Raw genomic sequence first — 17,140 nt, forward strand, 5'->3', positions numbered from 1 at the left:
GTCTAGGTCCCCTACTCTCCGAGCCGAGGCGCTATCGAAGAACATTAAAATTTGTTTGCGCTTAGGCCACAGCCAAAGATAGGTTCACAGTGGTGCCATGACAAGATACAGGTCATCATAGTAACCCACCAGGGCCGCCGACGCCACGGGCAGGAAAACAAATCGCAAATCTCTTGTCTTCACTCTACATCAAATCTCCAGCTGATACCCCTCCAGCACTATGTTGCATCCCTGTCACAGGGAAGAACCGGCTAAACCCATATTACTGTTGATTGGGTGGCCATAAAAACGGAGCATGGATAAAAAAACTATTGAACCGTTCTGGGGCCAGTGAATTAGTATTCATATTGAGTTGTACAAAAAAGTACTGAGTTACGTTGTGCAGAATGCACACAACATGTTAATGTACCGGGTTCTGGTGGCAACGGAGGTGGGCGCACACGTTATAGGTGCTAGCTGCATGAAAGAGAGCAAAGAGGTATGGAACGGGGGTGTTTCTATATGAGCACTTGTTGGCCCTGTGTGTTGTAATAAAAAAAGAAAATGGTGTGACAACCACACTTTTACACTCTCACTATTAATTTAAAGTGTTGCTGCGTAAGCGTTGTCCAACAGTAATATACAGTATAGCACAGTGAATTGCCATTTCGTCGTTAAAGGATTTGTCAAATTGTTATTTCAGCCACATCCCAAATTATGTATGGTATTAAAAAACACATCTATATACTATAAGAGCGTGATATAATATATAGATGCATGAAAACGAGCATAATTTTGGGGAAGGGGTATCAAAATCTAATGCGAAGCTGGTTTCTACGCGACCGTTTTATGGTGGTGAGCTTCCAATATAACAAAAAAAATCAGTCAAAATCTGTGATTTTTGTTCGAATAAGGAACGAACCACACGAACGTGTCCCATGAATTGAAACGAAGACGTACTATTCTGTGGTATAGTGTCTTTGTTACCCAGATATGGAAATGGAGATTTTGTCATGTATAATGATTTCCCCGGTAGATTGGGTGGGAATGCATCGCAGGCTATAGGCCATTAAATTCTCGGAGAACTACGCTGTCGTATATAATAATGTCATTTTCTATGCTTGGTTGCTGTTATTTAGATAAGGGTCATGGGGTGAGAGGAGAAATCCTGTTCCGTTCTGCCATGGTGGTAGAACAAACCTGCATCTGATATAGAGAGAGACCCAAAAAATTCAATTGAAACGAAGCTGTGACACAGCCTCTTGTGAATCAGTGGCACTTTAGAGTCTTACAAATGATAGGACTTGCACTTTCTTGGTTCTCACCCGTGTTCGGTTTCAGAGCAACTGTTTGAGTTCATGCACCCAGCTACCGCCTTTGCCAACATGACCAATGTCTGTCCGGGAGGGAGCCCGGCGTTGTGCTTGTTATGGTGTTCGCTGGGGTGGAGACGGGCCGGCCTGCACAGTGCGTCCTTGAGAGTGATGTGAGAAAGAGGTTGGTCAGAGACTTAACCCCTGACAGGGGCAAACCAAGTAGCATTAGCGGCCTCAGGGTTTCACCTTTAACCTGTATGTGGGTGACCTAGTACGTATAGTACACACACTCCACGGTTTTTCTATATCACAGCTATTAGCCTAGCTATTTCCACTAATCCCATTTTAGTTCTCGTTAAAACCTAATCATCCTCTCTTTTTTGAAGTGTATGTCAGTTCACCTTCAGCCGTTCACTAGCTTTCACGAGCTTTCAGTCTCATGTTGATCTTGATTCTGTGGATTTGCTTACACATACTGCCATCATTCGCCTGTCTTTCGTCACAGCCAATCAGCCATTCAGCTTCTGCACTGTTAAACCTGAATGGATGCCAGCATTTCAGCATCTTGAGATTACAAGATGCCCACTGGGTTCAGCGGGAATCACTTATCTCCTTATCTCAGTATTGACATGCCAAAAAGAGCCATTTTCCCCCTTAATGCATCCATATAATTGAAAGCAGGGACATGGCTGGAGGCTTGTACAGTTCAGTGTAATGACTGTTCCTCCACTATTATCAAAAATTTATCAAAAACAAAAAATGCAGGCAGCAAGTATTAGGTCCCTGTGCACAAGTTTTGTATTTCACCACGGAGGTTAATATGGTACGAAAATGACAAGTATGTAATAGTAAAAATAAACCATACAGTATATCCTCCTTTGTCTTACTGTTAACTTGTCATTGTACCTTTGATGTAGTTGGACTCATGGTCTGTGGATTCTGAACGGCTCAGTGGAGGTGACGCACCCAGATGCCGGACTGAAATCCTGCTTGCATGGGCAACAGCTTTGGTGTGTCCCCCCCATGGAGAAAGAATACATGAAAGGGGTGATGAAGACCAGGTGGATGACTGCCAGGTGAGTCACAATCCATAATCTGCCATTTATTTATTTTTTGCCAAAATAAAAAAATATTGCATTTGATTGCATAGTTTTCATTGTTTGAAGAAAATGAAGCATTGTGCCATTGCATTCCTGAGATTACCAGATCTGTGATAATATAATTTGGAAAAAAACATTTTACACACATGGTCAAATTGTTGGTACCCTTGGTAAATATGATCAAAGAAGGCTACGAATAGAATCTGCATTGTTAATGATTTTGATCTTTTATTTAAAGAATTCACAAAAATCTAACCTTTCATTGGAGAATAAGAATTTAAAATGGGGGGAAATATCATTATAACATAAATGTTTTTCTCTTATCAAACACATTGGACACAATTAACGGGTACCCTTTTATTCAATACGTTTTTGAAACGTCCATTTGCCAAAATAGCAGAGGAGTTTTCTCCTAGGATAATGCCTGATGAGGTTAGAGAGCACACCCTGACAAGAGATCAGAGACCATGGTGGGGGGATTCCTTTTTTGTTGTTGTGTTTTTAAGGTTTGTTTTTAGATAATTGTCCGGTTGGAAGAGCCATAAGGTGGCCCATTATAAGGTCTGTTGGTATTGATTGTAGAATCAATGAAGACCCATGTGTCACAAGATGTCAAGGACCTCCTGCAGAAATATAGAGCCCACAACATTTAAAAATACAACAGTATGTTTTATTGTACACACATACACATGTCCCTCTTCCAGGCAGATTCATAGAATTTTGTGTTGTTTGGAACTTCTTGAAATCTTGTCTCTGTTTCAGTGCACTGGTGTAATTATCATGGGGAAATCATTTGCAAAATGCTGCTACATCTTAAAAGGGGGGGGGTGATTTTTACTATTTGCCTCTCGGCTTGTGTCTGCTTGCTCACTTTGTTGCTCTCGTGTTTCTCTCTCTGTCAGGTTTGTTGCCCCCCAAAAATAGCACAAGCAAGATTACTGCTGTATCCTTAACCAAGTGGAGAAAAACATGCAGAAGGTGGAAGAGGAGGGTGAGATTGTGATGGTGAAGGAACACAGAGAGCTTGACCGCACAGGCACCAGATAAAAGGACACATTGGTCATCAAGGTGAGAACCCATCTACAAACAAGTTTTGTTGTGTTGTCACATCGCCAGAGGTAAAGAAATGTTCAAATGTAGCTACAATAAAAGTGACAAAAAAAGCAGTTCCCAAAACTAGAAAACCTTCCCAACAAAACATATTATAAGGGACGTTACCTGCCATGAGTCCCAATGATAGCTCACATATGGATTTAATACATAACCTCTATTTTATGGCCCTTCAGCCAAAATAAATTTATATTTTATTTGAGTTGTGAGTTTTGGCAGTCTGAATTGAATCCAATGAGAAGTGCACGCTGCAAGACTGCTAGGAAACATTGACTTGCACTCGTGGATTGACATGGCAATTTGCCCCTGATTTACACAGATGCATTGAACATAGCCATTTATTGATTCCTAAACATGGAAATATGCTTAGCACAGTGGAGGCATATATGGACTGAATATCAAATACCTTTTATGTCCAACAAAAAAAAAAAAAAAAAAAAAGTCCAATGTCCTCCTTGACTTGAGTTAGGAGTGGAGGGAAATTTGCCAACAACAATAAAACTGACTACCAGTTTCTTCTGGCTGACCCCAAATCAGAGAGTCACAAGTCAAGTTGGATTAAATATTGCAATCCTTTAAAGAGCACAGGTTCGGTTTATGCATGGCACTCAGAGCGTCTTACCATGCACCTTGTAGAAGAGCACACTCGGTGGTGGACCCCACCTACATCGAGGACTTCCTGCTGTACCTACCCCACACCTTCCTGCCAAGCCCCATGGTGGTAGGCAAGAAACTGTTGGAGTGGTTCCATGACCCCAGCCTCAGGGGACAAGGTACATAGACATGCGGGTATGCAAGCACTTAAGTCAGTCAGTGGCTTTGATGGAGATAAATGATTATTTTCCATCATATTTCATCAGGTTACACGGGTAGTCTTGCTGTGGGTAAACAATCATTTCAATGACTTTGAGGGTGACTCCGCAATGACGCATTTTCTTGAGGAGTTCGAGTACAATCTGGAGAGAGAGGTCAGTTGTGTGCAATAAAACCTGTGTTCTACAGCTTTGGTTGCTGAGTCTACTGCAAAATTCTCATGTTTTTGCCTCTCTTTGAACCAGAAATGTGTTGGACAGCCTAAGACTGTTAAACATAGCATGTGCTGCCAAAGCTAATCTGCGGGTGGTGACCCTGACCAATCCCTCGAGGGAAGCACTCCTGTCTTTCACACCCTGCTGGGGGGTTCAGAGAAGGGCGTTTCGGCATTTTCATTGACAGCGTGGAGCCCGGCAGTAAAGCTGCAGAGGCCGGCCTTAAACGAGGAGATCAGGTAATGTCACAACCAACAGCATTGCAGATCTGAATAGGCTACAGAAATAGGTTGTACTTGTTAAATTGGAAACTGGTAATAGCAACTCACATTGTTGTGGCATTAGCAGCTGTATTAGTAGTTATGTGACTGGGAAGTGGGAAACATTGTGTGAGAGCATTTGTAATTGCTGTTGTCAAGAAAGCCGTGAAAGCATTTAGTCACAGCACTGACAGCATACTGCCCTATAAATCATAAAGAAAAAGAGCAAAAACCTCATCTTATGATTTTGTTTTCGTTCATGTGTTCAAACGTACAGAGGCACACACTCTCAGTTCCTGTTTAACTTGTTCTGTAGTCTAATATATGTCTGCCACACGGCTTCCCTCTTTCCACACAAGCGGAAAATGTGATTTCAGATGAATTAGAGTGTCAACACTGGTTCCTGTTTCCTTTTGCCCTGGGGGTCACTCACTGCGGTGTTTGGCTCATAAAGCTGTTTTAATGAGTTTGCTATCTATTGGCCCTCCGAACCACAAGAGGATTGTGAATTGTTCCGAATGCTAATCAGCTGATACTTGGGCCGTTTTGAGATTATTTGACAATAACCGTGTCTGCTTAGCCAATTACGGATGCGGTAGTTTCCCCTTTGTATCAGTCAACAGCTTTCACAATGGACAAAGCAATTTGTTGTTAAGTTTAATATGAGTAAATATTGTGTAGAGTTTGTGTAGAAGTTTCCATTTAATTATCAGTAGCAAGGGAAATTACCAAATCATCATTTATAAAAAAAAAAAAAAAAACCCTTTGCCAAAAATCAGCAAGTGTGTCATGTACAAAACACAAAGAAAGAAGCAGGAGTCATTTTCCATTAGACTTTCCTAAGTGCTTATTTTTTTTATTTATAGCAATTTTTTGAATCCACTATTTGCTGTTTAAATTGTATTATGTACGTATCAGTATTCAAATCATGCATCTTTGAATTGTTTATTGTAAATATTTTCTCACTTTACATTAGGTCACGTAGGAAAATGGGAAAAATGTCATTAAGTGCTATAAATCAGCCTTTATTGAACATTAATTGCAATTCATATTCCAGTGTTCCTTAAAAGGTTTACAAATACATAAGTACACACACACGCACACACACACACACAATTTATGTTTTATGTATACGGGGACTCTCCATAAGTGTAATGGTTTTTATACTAACTGTATATTCTGTCTCCTTACACTAACCCCACCCCTAACCTACCCATCACAGAAAATTATAGTTTTCTGTGATGGGGATAGAATACAGTTTGTGGAATTTTGAGGAACACTTAAAGGCGATTAACTAGAGTTTATAAACTATGAATTAACTATAAACTAATAGTTTGCAAATGAATGTTGTAAGTACTTTATTAGGGTATACTTATTATAAAATGTTATACATTTTTAGCCAATAAAAAACCATATTGCTTGGCCGCTAACCAGGAACATGGATCTGTATTTTTTTGTGTCACTGGTGTGAATTTGTGTCAATGAATGAATGCCAAAGGATTTCATGTTGCAGTAAGAGCAAAGTCCTTTTCACACTGAAAATAAGCATCAACACTCCACATTGACTCAGCATACCTCACCTCAATGAGAGAATTTTATGAAGTGACATGTAATACCACAAACTGCTCCACTGTGTGCTGAAAGTATATAGTACTGAAATAAAACTTTGTGCTTTATGTATATTTATCAAACTGGCCCAGCTGTAATGTTGATTGAGATTTTGGATTTTCATCCTTTTTTTCCCCACAGATAACTAGAGGTCAATGGGCAAAACTTTGAAAATGTGCCGTTATCCAAAGCCAACGAGATTCTCAAAAAAAACAACACACACCTGTCCATTACTGTGAAAACCAATCTCTTAGGTAAGCTACACTGGCTGAAATGAACTACAGCTGCACAGACTTGTCATTTTAGATCCAGCACAACACTTCGGGATCTGAAAATTGCCAGTCAGCTCTCTTTTCGTCTTGCAGTAGGGGTAAATGTAGCTGTAGCTGATTTTGGAAGGCTGTGTTTGTGCCTTGATAATGTCATATGGTATTGTTAAACTCATTTTCTCTGTGCTGGTGTTCCCTGCTCTTTAGTGTTTAAGGAGCTATTGGCCAGGCCTGACCAGGACCATGACCAGGAGCAAGAACAGGAGGAGGAGCCAGACAGGAAGAATGGAGCACCCCTCACATCCCCAAAATTGGGGACATTAAGAAAGCCAGCCGCTACTCCATCCCTGACCTGGCTGTGGATGTGGAGGAGGTCATGGGTTCCTTGAGAAAGCTAGTAAGAAAGCCAAGGCCAACACCGTGGGTGGCAGAAACAAGCTTAAAGAAAGATCTTCGACAAGACACTGACCAGTATTCTTCCACCCAAACCTTACAAGTAAGCTGAGCTTCATTCATGAAAGCTCTCTTGGTGATTTTGGTCCACTTGCAGCGTATAACTCTTCAAGTTTGTTCACAGTGATGTAGGCGTGGGACAGGCCCAGGATGACAGTATTGTCGGGCTAAAGCAATCAAAGCAGATCCCTCCTGCTCTTCCTGTCAGTGGAAACCTTTCATCGAGCAACCCTGACCTATTGCAGTCACACCATCGCATACTTGACTTCAACAACCAGCCTGGTAAGAGGGACACTTAATGTGGTTTAGCAAGTAAGACATTTTAACTGCATCTACCATCCATGTTTGGTTCTGGAACAACAATCTAGTCAACCACTCTCAATGGTTAGGGTTACATTGTGGCTTTGTCTTAAGGGCCGAACAGGGGGCATTCTAATCAACGGATCTCCCATTTCCTTAGGGATGGTTAAACCAGTAATCATTAAATCCAGGAATTTGTTCTACTAGGTTAAACATTCGTTCTTAAGAGAGAAACAGACTTTGGTGTCAGTACATAAAGATAGTAGAGAACTTTACATGGAATAGTGTTTAAATATATTCTTGTGCAATGTTTTTTGCTGTCACTTACCTTTAGGGCAGAACCTTTCCACACACAAGTTTAATCTCAGTGCATGCATCTTTAATTAAGATGCTCATGCTGTCCTGAATGTCCTCTTTCAGAAGCAGTTCCCTATAAAGTAAGTATTTGATCTTGTCTTCTTAGGATGTTTCTCAACTACTTTCATTTTCCTAATCACAATCTTCTTCAGGGTCACTTCTCTGCTCAGTTTTGACATTGTTTGCTAGCCAAAGCTATGTAGAACAAATTTTGGTGGTACTCAATCAGGTCTTAATCTGTAAAACGTCTGCATTTGTTGGGCTGCATCAAAATTCTTTAGTTAATTGATTGTTGTTCACCTGATTTACGTCACAATTTCACACTAGAAGTTTTTGTTTCAGTGTGAGATTGAACTTGAAGGCTTATTTGAAGGTGTCTTCTGATATGCATATACACCAAGACAATTGTACAACTTTTAATATATAGGATAAAAAGCTCCTGATGATGGGTTTTGTAGATTGTAGATGTAATCCACAAGTGGATCACTTCTTGACTGTCCAAAACTCTAGTTCGGATTCTGACTTACTCAAACATACACAAGTGTGAAAGTGGCATAAGTTCAATAGTAACGTAAAATGATCATGGGCAACCCATTATAAGTGGTTTTTCCACCTAGATGTTGGTAAATGAACGGGTTAAATGTGTGGGCTTAAGCCATTCCGCCTGTATGTTAGACATGTCAGACCAGACCAGTATTGAGAGTGTTCAAGGCAGACCAGCAAGTCGGTACATCATGATTGGGAAGGACACCACAGCAAAAGAAGTAGTAGTGGCTCAGGCCATCCGAGAGTTTGCCCTTTGACCGCTGCCCCTGAAGCATATTCGTTGTGCGAGGTGTCAGTCACTCCTGAGGGTGTCTCAAGCAGCGGCGACTACCTGAACAACTCTCCAAACTGGCCGACAGGATCCAGCTGAGTGGAAGGTGTTTGCCTTAGAGCCCTTGTGGCCATTTTGATCAATTTCTGAAGTATTTTGGTGTCAAACCACTTAGAACATCTGGTGTCCTCTCCTCTCATTTCTCGGTTAAACCTGTAGGTACTACCTGAAAAGCAACATGGAGAACTGAGACACTGTGCTCGGATGGAAGATGCCCAGGAACTACTATAGAGAGAGTCATATCAGCCTGCTGCAGCTTAGCACTGTAGAAGTGGCGACCCAGCTGTCACAATGCGTGCCTTTGAGCTGTTCTGTGCCATCGAGCCCACCGCGTACACATGATGACCTCTTTAAGCTGAAAACTCGTCTAACGGGGGCTGGGAAAAGGGCCCCCCAGCCTCAAGCTCTTTGAAGAAGGCCATCAAATCGGGAGACCTTTCTGGGTGGCCCACAGAGGTTGGGTCCGTGAGACCAACCAGCTCAAACGCATGAAGATCATCAAGCACTTCATTAAGATCGCACTGCATTGCCGCGAGTGCAAGAACTTCAACTCCATGTTTGCCATCATCAGGTAGAATTGGTCTTTATTTTAAGGAGGCAACACAAATGATGAGGATTAAACTAAAGACCTCTTATGTATGTTATATTTTCCCAAGTAACAATGACATTGTGTGTCTTTTTCCAGTGGTCTGAACTCGGCACCAGTCTCCAGACTGAGAGGCACATGGGAGAAGTTGCCTAGTAAATATGAGAAGCTGTTTAGTGATCTTCAAGATCTATTTGAATCCCTCCAGAATATGGCAAAGTACCGGAATCTTCTAAAACAGCCAGAACCTGCAGCCACCCATCATCCCACTTTTCCCTGTAATCAAGAAGGATCTCACCTTCCTGCATGAAGGTAAGATAGTTCTCACCGGAGTAGGTGATGACAATACAGTATATATAGTACCCATGTTTTGTTTTTTATATTGAAGTACATTTTCCTTGATTTCTTTTAGAAAAAAATGACTTGATACCTTTCTCAAAGCTTCATTCCCAGTCCAAAATATTTTATATATCACTCTCCATGTTTATGTCAGTAATGCATTTTCCTGGCTTTGTGTAGCACCTACACTTCTGCATAGCCTTCCCAAGTTTGTTTCTAACTAGACTTTGATCATTTTCTGTTTAATCTTAAGAGTTTGTGCGGTGCATTCAATGCAGGTTTGTTGTCTTAAAGGCACAATTGCAAAAACTGTCCATTTTGAGAGTCAATTTTGAAAATATGACTGCTTTGACAAACTTCACCATTTTAATTTGACCCTGAGGGGAAAAAATGATTATAAAAATGTATGAAATGAGCCTTTTCTATATTTTTCCACTCTAGGAAATGACTCAAAGGTAGATGGTTTGGTGAACTTTGAGAAACTGCGGATGATTGCTAAAGAGATCAGACACGTAGGCAGAATGGCAGCTGTAAACATGGACCCTGCTCTGATGTTCAGAACCAGGTGAGTGCTTTTCTGTTCTGAGTGCTACAGTGACTTCTTTGTCCTTCTTTCAGGCTGGACTCTTCACATCACTGAGTTGCTTTTAGTGCCCACTCACTGCGATGTGTACAGCTCTCACCTTCCACACACAGGCTTTTTCGATATGTTAAAAGTGATATTTACGTACGAGTTAAGCCATTTTGTATTGTTACTCTTTGTTTGCATTATTTGTCAGAGAAGTTAGTGTCTCTCTTTTGGGTCTCTGGTGCACCTCACCTTGGTACCCTTGGTCTGTTTCTCCTCATCTAAGTGTGTCTCCCTCTTTTTTCCTCTCATGGGCCTTTCTCTCTCCCACATTTCTCTCTTCATCCACCCTCTCTGCACCACACTTCACTATTCATGGCTCTCCCTTACAGGAAGAAGAAAATGGAGAAGGTTTAGGGTGAGTAAGGTGAACTCTCACCTTTGGCCTCATGTGTGCCCCCTCCTTTATTTTGGGCTGACTCCTCACCATCCATTATTTTTCTTTTTCTGGTTCATTTGAGAATGCTTCTGCTATGACGGATCCCATCCAAGCATTTGACCGCCATCACTTTTGCTACTCAGGGTCATTATATAAACTCACCTCATTCTAAAAATACATCCCAATGTTTCTGTTGTATATTACCATAGATTTTGAATGTTTCACAAACATGTCTCCACTAGTATGCATGAATTTGTTTACAGTTGTTTGGTTCCTGCATATATATTCGTTTGATATCCCATGATCCATTTTTTAGCAAAAGTGATTTAACTTGCCCCTTCCAGCCTAAACTACTTACCATAGCCGCACGCCTTCAACTAGTTTTTTGCAGTGTTATGTTTTTTTTTTTGTTTTTTGCATTTTTGATTATTTTCTATAGTTTTGAACTAATCATTTTGTATTAGTTTTATGAAATGTGATAAATATGTTTGTGAATTCAAACTGTTTGTTTATAAAATCTTTTTAAGTTGAAAATTGTGTTCTTTTATTCCAGCCTAACATTCAAAACTTTAATGATGCTAATGGAGCAGAAATTACACACTTCACCTTTAAACATAAAATAAATGGTTGAAAAAAATTTGTTCAAGCTTTTTTCTTAGAAATGTGAAAGAAAAAAAAATTAAATAAATGACCCTTTTTTTTAAATGATGAAATGATCAGTTATTTTACTCAACTTCTGTTGTTTTTTTTATTTTACATCCATTCGTTTTTTATTTAACTGCCTGTTTGGCTGAGATATTGAAATGCATGGAATGTTTTGGGATTGAAGCTGCAAGGAATGCAACTTATCGCATGTCAAAGAGAGACTGCATCTGATCCTGCATCATCATACTACACCGCTGCTGTTAAGTCAGCCTGCATCTTTAACTGTAAATATGTGTTGTGCGTTCAGGGTCACTCAGCCAGGGCAGTGCCAATGCGGCCGTCCTGGATGTAACCCAGACGGGCGGACACAAAAGCGGGTCAGACGGAGTTCCTTCCTCAATGCCAAGAAGCCTGTACGAGGACGCACAGATGGCACGCAAAGTTATTAAACAATACCTGTCCAACCTCATCCTGGAGACGAATGAGGAGAGCCTGCAGACACTCTCAATTCAGTGTGAGCCTTCAGTCAACACATGTGAGTAGGGTTCAAGCACCCACACTAATACAAATAGGTGAATCCACAGGAAACAACAGTGGCAATGTGATGGAAAAACACCACAGACATTTACCTCACAAGAACAAAAATGCATACCCCACAGTTGTCATAGGAACAAAATATTCAATATCACTTATGCTTACAAAAACTATATTATTTGATCAAAAATACAGTAAAACTAAATTTACTTTTTCTCATTCTGTAAATATTTATCTAAATATTTATTATCTGTCTTATATATATCATCACAGTGCCGAAGAGTTCCGGGGACAGGAAGAGACCCCGACACATCGCCCGTAGTTGCACGGCCGCCATTCACCAGCGCCAGCAGCTTCAGAAAGCCACCCAGGCGCTTCAAGTGCCTGCCGTAGCCCTCTACCCATCACGCAAGAAAGTGCCAGTCAAAGACTTGCCACCATTTGGTGAGACTCCGCATTTATGTAGCTTAAACATGATCAGCTTCTACATTGTGTATTACTGGGTGCTCATATGAATCTTATTGTGTTTGCACAGGCACAAGCTCACCACAGTCTCTGAAAAAAGATACTGTCCCTTTCAGAGGAGGCAGGAGAGAGACACAGGAAACCAACAGAGGACAGTGTGTCCCAACAACTCCTCACAGCTGTCATTCTCCTCCCACATCCCCCTCACAGCTCACCTAAGAAAGGTTAAGTATACACACATGCACACAATAGCATTTTTTGCTCATTTTTGCATACTTGATTTACTTTCCCCCATTGACTTTTGGAGCTGTGGAATCTAAGCCTATGGTGGGCATGTGAAGTGAAATGTATTGCCAGACAGCAATGGTGCCCCCCACTGGCATTTCTCTGTTAGCTGGCGCCCCCTATGCCACAGGTTTTCCTGGCTGATTTATATGTTTTGAGACTCAGCCATCTAGTGCGTAAAAGATAACACTAGGATATGAACTATCCTGCCACGGATGACACGTTTTTTTACAAAACATCTTAGAACACTGCTGGTCTCCGATTTCATTACTGTTAAGTTAAAAATGCACCAACTTTCTATCTCTCCTTTTGGATTTGCATCACAAACATTTCTGGCTCTCACCGCTCACCCTGTTTAAACCCTCTCTCTATTCAGCCATTGCATCTATAAGAAGTCACAGTATGAAGGGTTTTTCCTCCTTCTGTAGAAAATCACCTAAAGGTAACAGGTCCTGGATGCAGATTTAACATGAGAGAGTTTCACACACAAGCATCATTATTGCTGTGTCCCCCTCAAAATGTGTGTGAAACTGCCTACAAAAACATCATTCATTAGAGTACACTAAGAGGTACACTACCATTCAGTAGGTTGGATTTTTGTGAGTTTTTTTAAAATGTGTTTTATGTTCACCAAGGCTGAATTTAACTGATCAAATATACATTGAAAACATGATTATTGTGAAATAATATTACATTAAAAATAACTGTCTTTTTTCTTTTGAATATATTTTAATATTTAACACACTTTTTAACATGCTACCAAAATAATTATTTTTTTTTTTGGTGGGGGGCGAGGGGGTTGCTTTCTAGTATTTGAGACACAGCCAATGAGATGTTTTGTTGTCGGTTAGATAATTGACATAACCAGTGACATTTGTGTGTAGACTTTCTTTAGTAATCAAATGTCATTGTTTGTTTATTGTGTTGTATATTACAGTCTCAGATGGACGTTCCAGTGATGGTTTTATACATTTAGAAATATCAGAATTGCTGACATTTAGGTGAACTCTCTCACACCAAGTCCTAGACAGTTTTTTTGCTCCTGTTGTAGCTGGCAGAGGCAGGCCACTGCTGTAGCTGTGTGTGTGTGTGTGTGTGTGTGTGCGTGCGTGTGTGTGTGTGTGTGTTGTGTGTGTGTGTGTGTGTGTGTGTGTGTGTGTGTGTAAACCTGAATACACACCAACTCATGGGGACTTGTGACACCGTGGGGACCTAAATTGAGGTCCCCATGGGTACAGAGGCTTATAAATCATACAGAATGAGTTTTTTTTTTTGAGATTGAAAAAATGCACAAAGTTTTCTGTGAGGGGTATAGGTTTAGGTGAAGGGCAATAGAAAATACAGTTTTTACGTTATAAAAAACCATAACGCCTGTGGGTAGTCCCCACAAGGATAGTGAACCAGACGTGTGTGTGTGTGTGTGTGTGTGTGTGTGTGTGTGTGTGTGTGTGTGTGTACTATAGGGCTTTGCTACTGAAGTAACTGCCTGGTTTTGATGAACTAATCTAAGAAAGGGGGTTTTACTCTAAAGTAATACTTTGCTCTGCCAGCAGGCATAGTTTTTTTTGGAATTTTAACCTTCTCTGACACTCTTCTTTCTTGCACTATCATTGCATCATCAATTTTTATCATGATGTAAACAAGAAGCTTTATTTTCCATGAGTTGGTTAAATGAATAACTATTGTGCAATTATTTGCAACTGCAAAATGCAGCAATACAATTTGAACACTGACATAGAAAGGTCACAAATATTCAGTAGCTCTGTTGCAATAGCTCTGTACTGCATTTCAAGACACACACCGGATGCCAATATATCTTTCAAAAGCAACTCTAAAATAGTTGGATGGCAGCAAGGCAGCTCACTATGTTCTGGAGCAAAACCTATTTAAGTGAAAAGAGAGTTATAAAATGGGGTACAACAGGGCTCTGTATTAAGGCTAAACCGTTTTCCAATCATGTTGTTCTATGTACTCATTTGCCAGGGTATGGAAGAGCAGGTGACTACCTGTCAGACTCTGGCCACAGTGAGATCTCCTCACGCTCCAGTCTGGTGAGCACCTCCTCCCTGGACATGGGGCAAGATGAACGCAGACATCGATATGGAGGAATGGCTGGGGAAATTCATGGCAGTGGCCCACCGTCTAGAACGCAGGCTACTGCTGATCCTGACCAGTACAGCTTGGGGTAAGCACTACTCACTACTCCTTTCAACTAGTTGGAATGTTGCCTGAATAACTAATCAGTCTAAAGCAGGGGATCTCCAACCCTGCTCCTGGAGAGCTACCGTCCTGCAGACTTCAGTTTCCAACCCTGCTCCAACACACCTGTCTGTAATTATCAAGTAGCCCTGAACACCTTGATTAGCTGGTTCAGGAGTGTTAGATTGGGGTTAGAGCTGAAATCTGTAGGACAGTAGCTCTCCAGGAGCAGGGTTGGAAACCACTGGTCTAAAGGAACCCTGGGTTAATTAGGCTGACCCTATTCGGTAATTTTCTCATGCATTGTTCTTGTGTTTAAAAGCAGATAGTAGGAGCACATTAGAATGAATTCAGGGTTCTTGAGAAGTATGAAATGGTTTATTTTGAATTATGCATAGTGGTAAAAGTACAACACTTGTAGTGGGGTACTCAAAAATAAAGCAGGTTTCATTATGCAAACTGGAAATACCAGAACAATTCAGATCAATTCTAAAATAAGTTGTCAAACTCACTAGTGGACAAGTCTTTTATTGGACAACCATCATGGCCAAGTCCTGGCAATGTAGGGTAACAATTAAATCCTTCTGGATCCTTCTACCCTTTCTTTGTTCAGGTCTTACTCATCAATGCAGGACTGCCGGGGTCTGTATGCGGGTGCCACTGTGTTGTCTTCCCCCAGCTCAGAGGAGCTTACCCAGGACCCAGGGCGACCGGGTGTCCTCTCGATGCTGCTGATTCTGGTCGTGGCAGCTGGACTTCATGTTCCAGCGGCTCACATGACAACATTCAGACCATGCAGCAGGGGCGTAGCTGGGAAGCACTTGCAGAAGGTGCGGGGCTTTGGGGAAGCAGAGGAAGCTGGACATCTGCCTGCTCCTCTTCATCCTCTGCAGCATGTTGGGGCGAGGACTCTGAGGGTGACACGGGAACCATCAAGCGAAGAGGAGGGAGGGATGTGACCACAGACCCAGAGACCAGCAGCATCACCTCCACTGGTTCAGAAGAGTCCAGACAACACAGTCGACGCCCCTCACCCATCACTGCAGGCAACACCAAAGCTGTGATCAGTAAGAGTCGCCACATGAACCTGGTTTAAAAGGGAGAGTTCACCCAAAAATGACAATTCTGTTGATATTTACTATTTACCTTCATGTTGTTCCAAAGCGTTATGCTCTTATTTTAATACAACACAAAAATGAGAAGCATCACACAGCTTTTTTTTTCCCCATTCAGTAACCATTATTAGTAACCATAGGTTACTTATCATAAATCAGTCCCAAATAGCCTGTGGGCTAAACTTTATAAAGCCATAAAATAACTTTTCTTTCAAAAAGCTGTTATTCACAGACAATTTTTCCCAAATTAAGTATATGATGCCTTTGACACATCATGCAAACTTTGATGTCAAACTTGATGCCGGGCGTTTTATTTTACTTGAAAGATGTGATGGGGGGGAAAGATTTTCATTTTTGGGTAACTATTTTAAGAGTAACTACAGCAAGTTATGTGTCCTAACCTGTTTGTTGAGTGTTTAAATTTTTCAAGTGCTGAAGTCATGATTTTTTGCATGAAAAACACATTCCCAGTGATTAAACTAACATCTGAAAATGAAACCCTGCTCCAGGCTGAGAAATACATGAACCTTGAGGATATAGACAACCTCACTTAAATTACTTGTATGTTGAAACACTACAAGGTGAAACAGGACAACCAACTACCTACAAAAGTGATCCTTCCTGATCTAGTGCATGCCTGCATGTGTCCGTCCACTGTGTGTGAGAAGCATTACGGATATTAAACGGAACTGTGGTGTCCGTCTCCTCCCTCAGCACGGAAGGACGGCCGTTACCGGGGACCCTCCGCCAACTCCACCGGGCTACACCGCACTGACCATCACGGATGTAACCGAGGGCACAGCTCACTCGGGCAGGAGACCCCCGGACTACCCCACCGCCTTGGCAGCGCTCCCGTCTTGTCTCACATTCCCCTGACTCCCAGCAGCCCCAGCTGCGGGAAAACCCACCCCACTTCGTCGGATCCCCGGGGCAGAGAAGAGGAGGAGGCAGAGGAGGTGGAAGTGGAGGGTGAGTGCTTGTCTCCCAAACTCAGAGATCAAAGGAGGAGAGGTCCACACACAGCAGTTCCCCCCCCAGGCCATGAGTTACATACACCACCCCAACGGGAAGGTAAAACATACCAAACTCCAGTTACTTCCACACTCACACACTCACACTCACATACACCATCATGGCTCTGCATGCCAGGAGGACAGCTCCTTCACCTGCCCACCATCACCAACCACCAACGCATCTCACACAGTGCATGTGTCGCCACAGAGACAGCCTGCCCCCCGTCACCGTGGCAGCATCCCATCATTGCTCCCTGCTCTGCCGTGTGTATTGGCTCTCACCCATCAGTGCTCA

At 41.8% G+C, this 17,140-nt stretch overlaps 1 pseudogene; it reads left to right on the forward strand.

Annotated features, from left to right (window-relative positions):
* Positions 1 to 397: 397 nt before the first annotated feature.
* LOC122144474 lies at positions 398 to 16,805 on the forward strand (annotated as a pseudogene).
* The last annotated feature ends 335 nt before the right edge of the window (positions 16,806 to 17,140 follow it).

The sequence above is a fragment of the Cyprinus carpio genome, unplaced genomic scaffold (genome assembly GCF_018340385.1).
Source record: "Cyprinus carpio isolate SPL01 unplaced genomic scaffold, ASM1834038v1 S000006694, whole genome shotgun sequence".
NCBI classification, from domain to species: domain Eukaryota; kingdom Metazoa; phylum Chordata; class Actinopteri; order Cypriniformes; family Cyprinidae; genus Cyprinus; species Cyprinus carpio.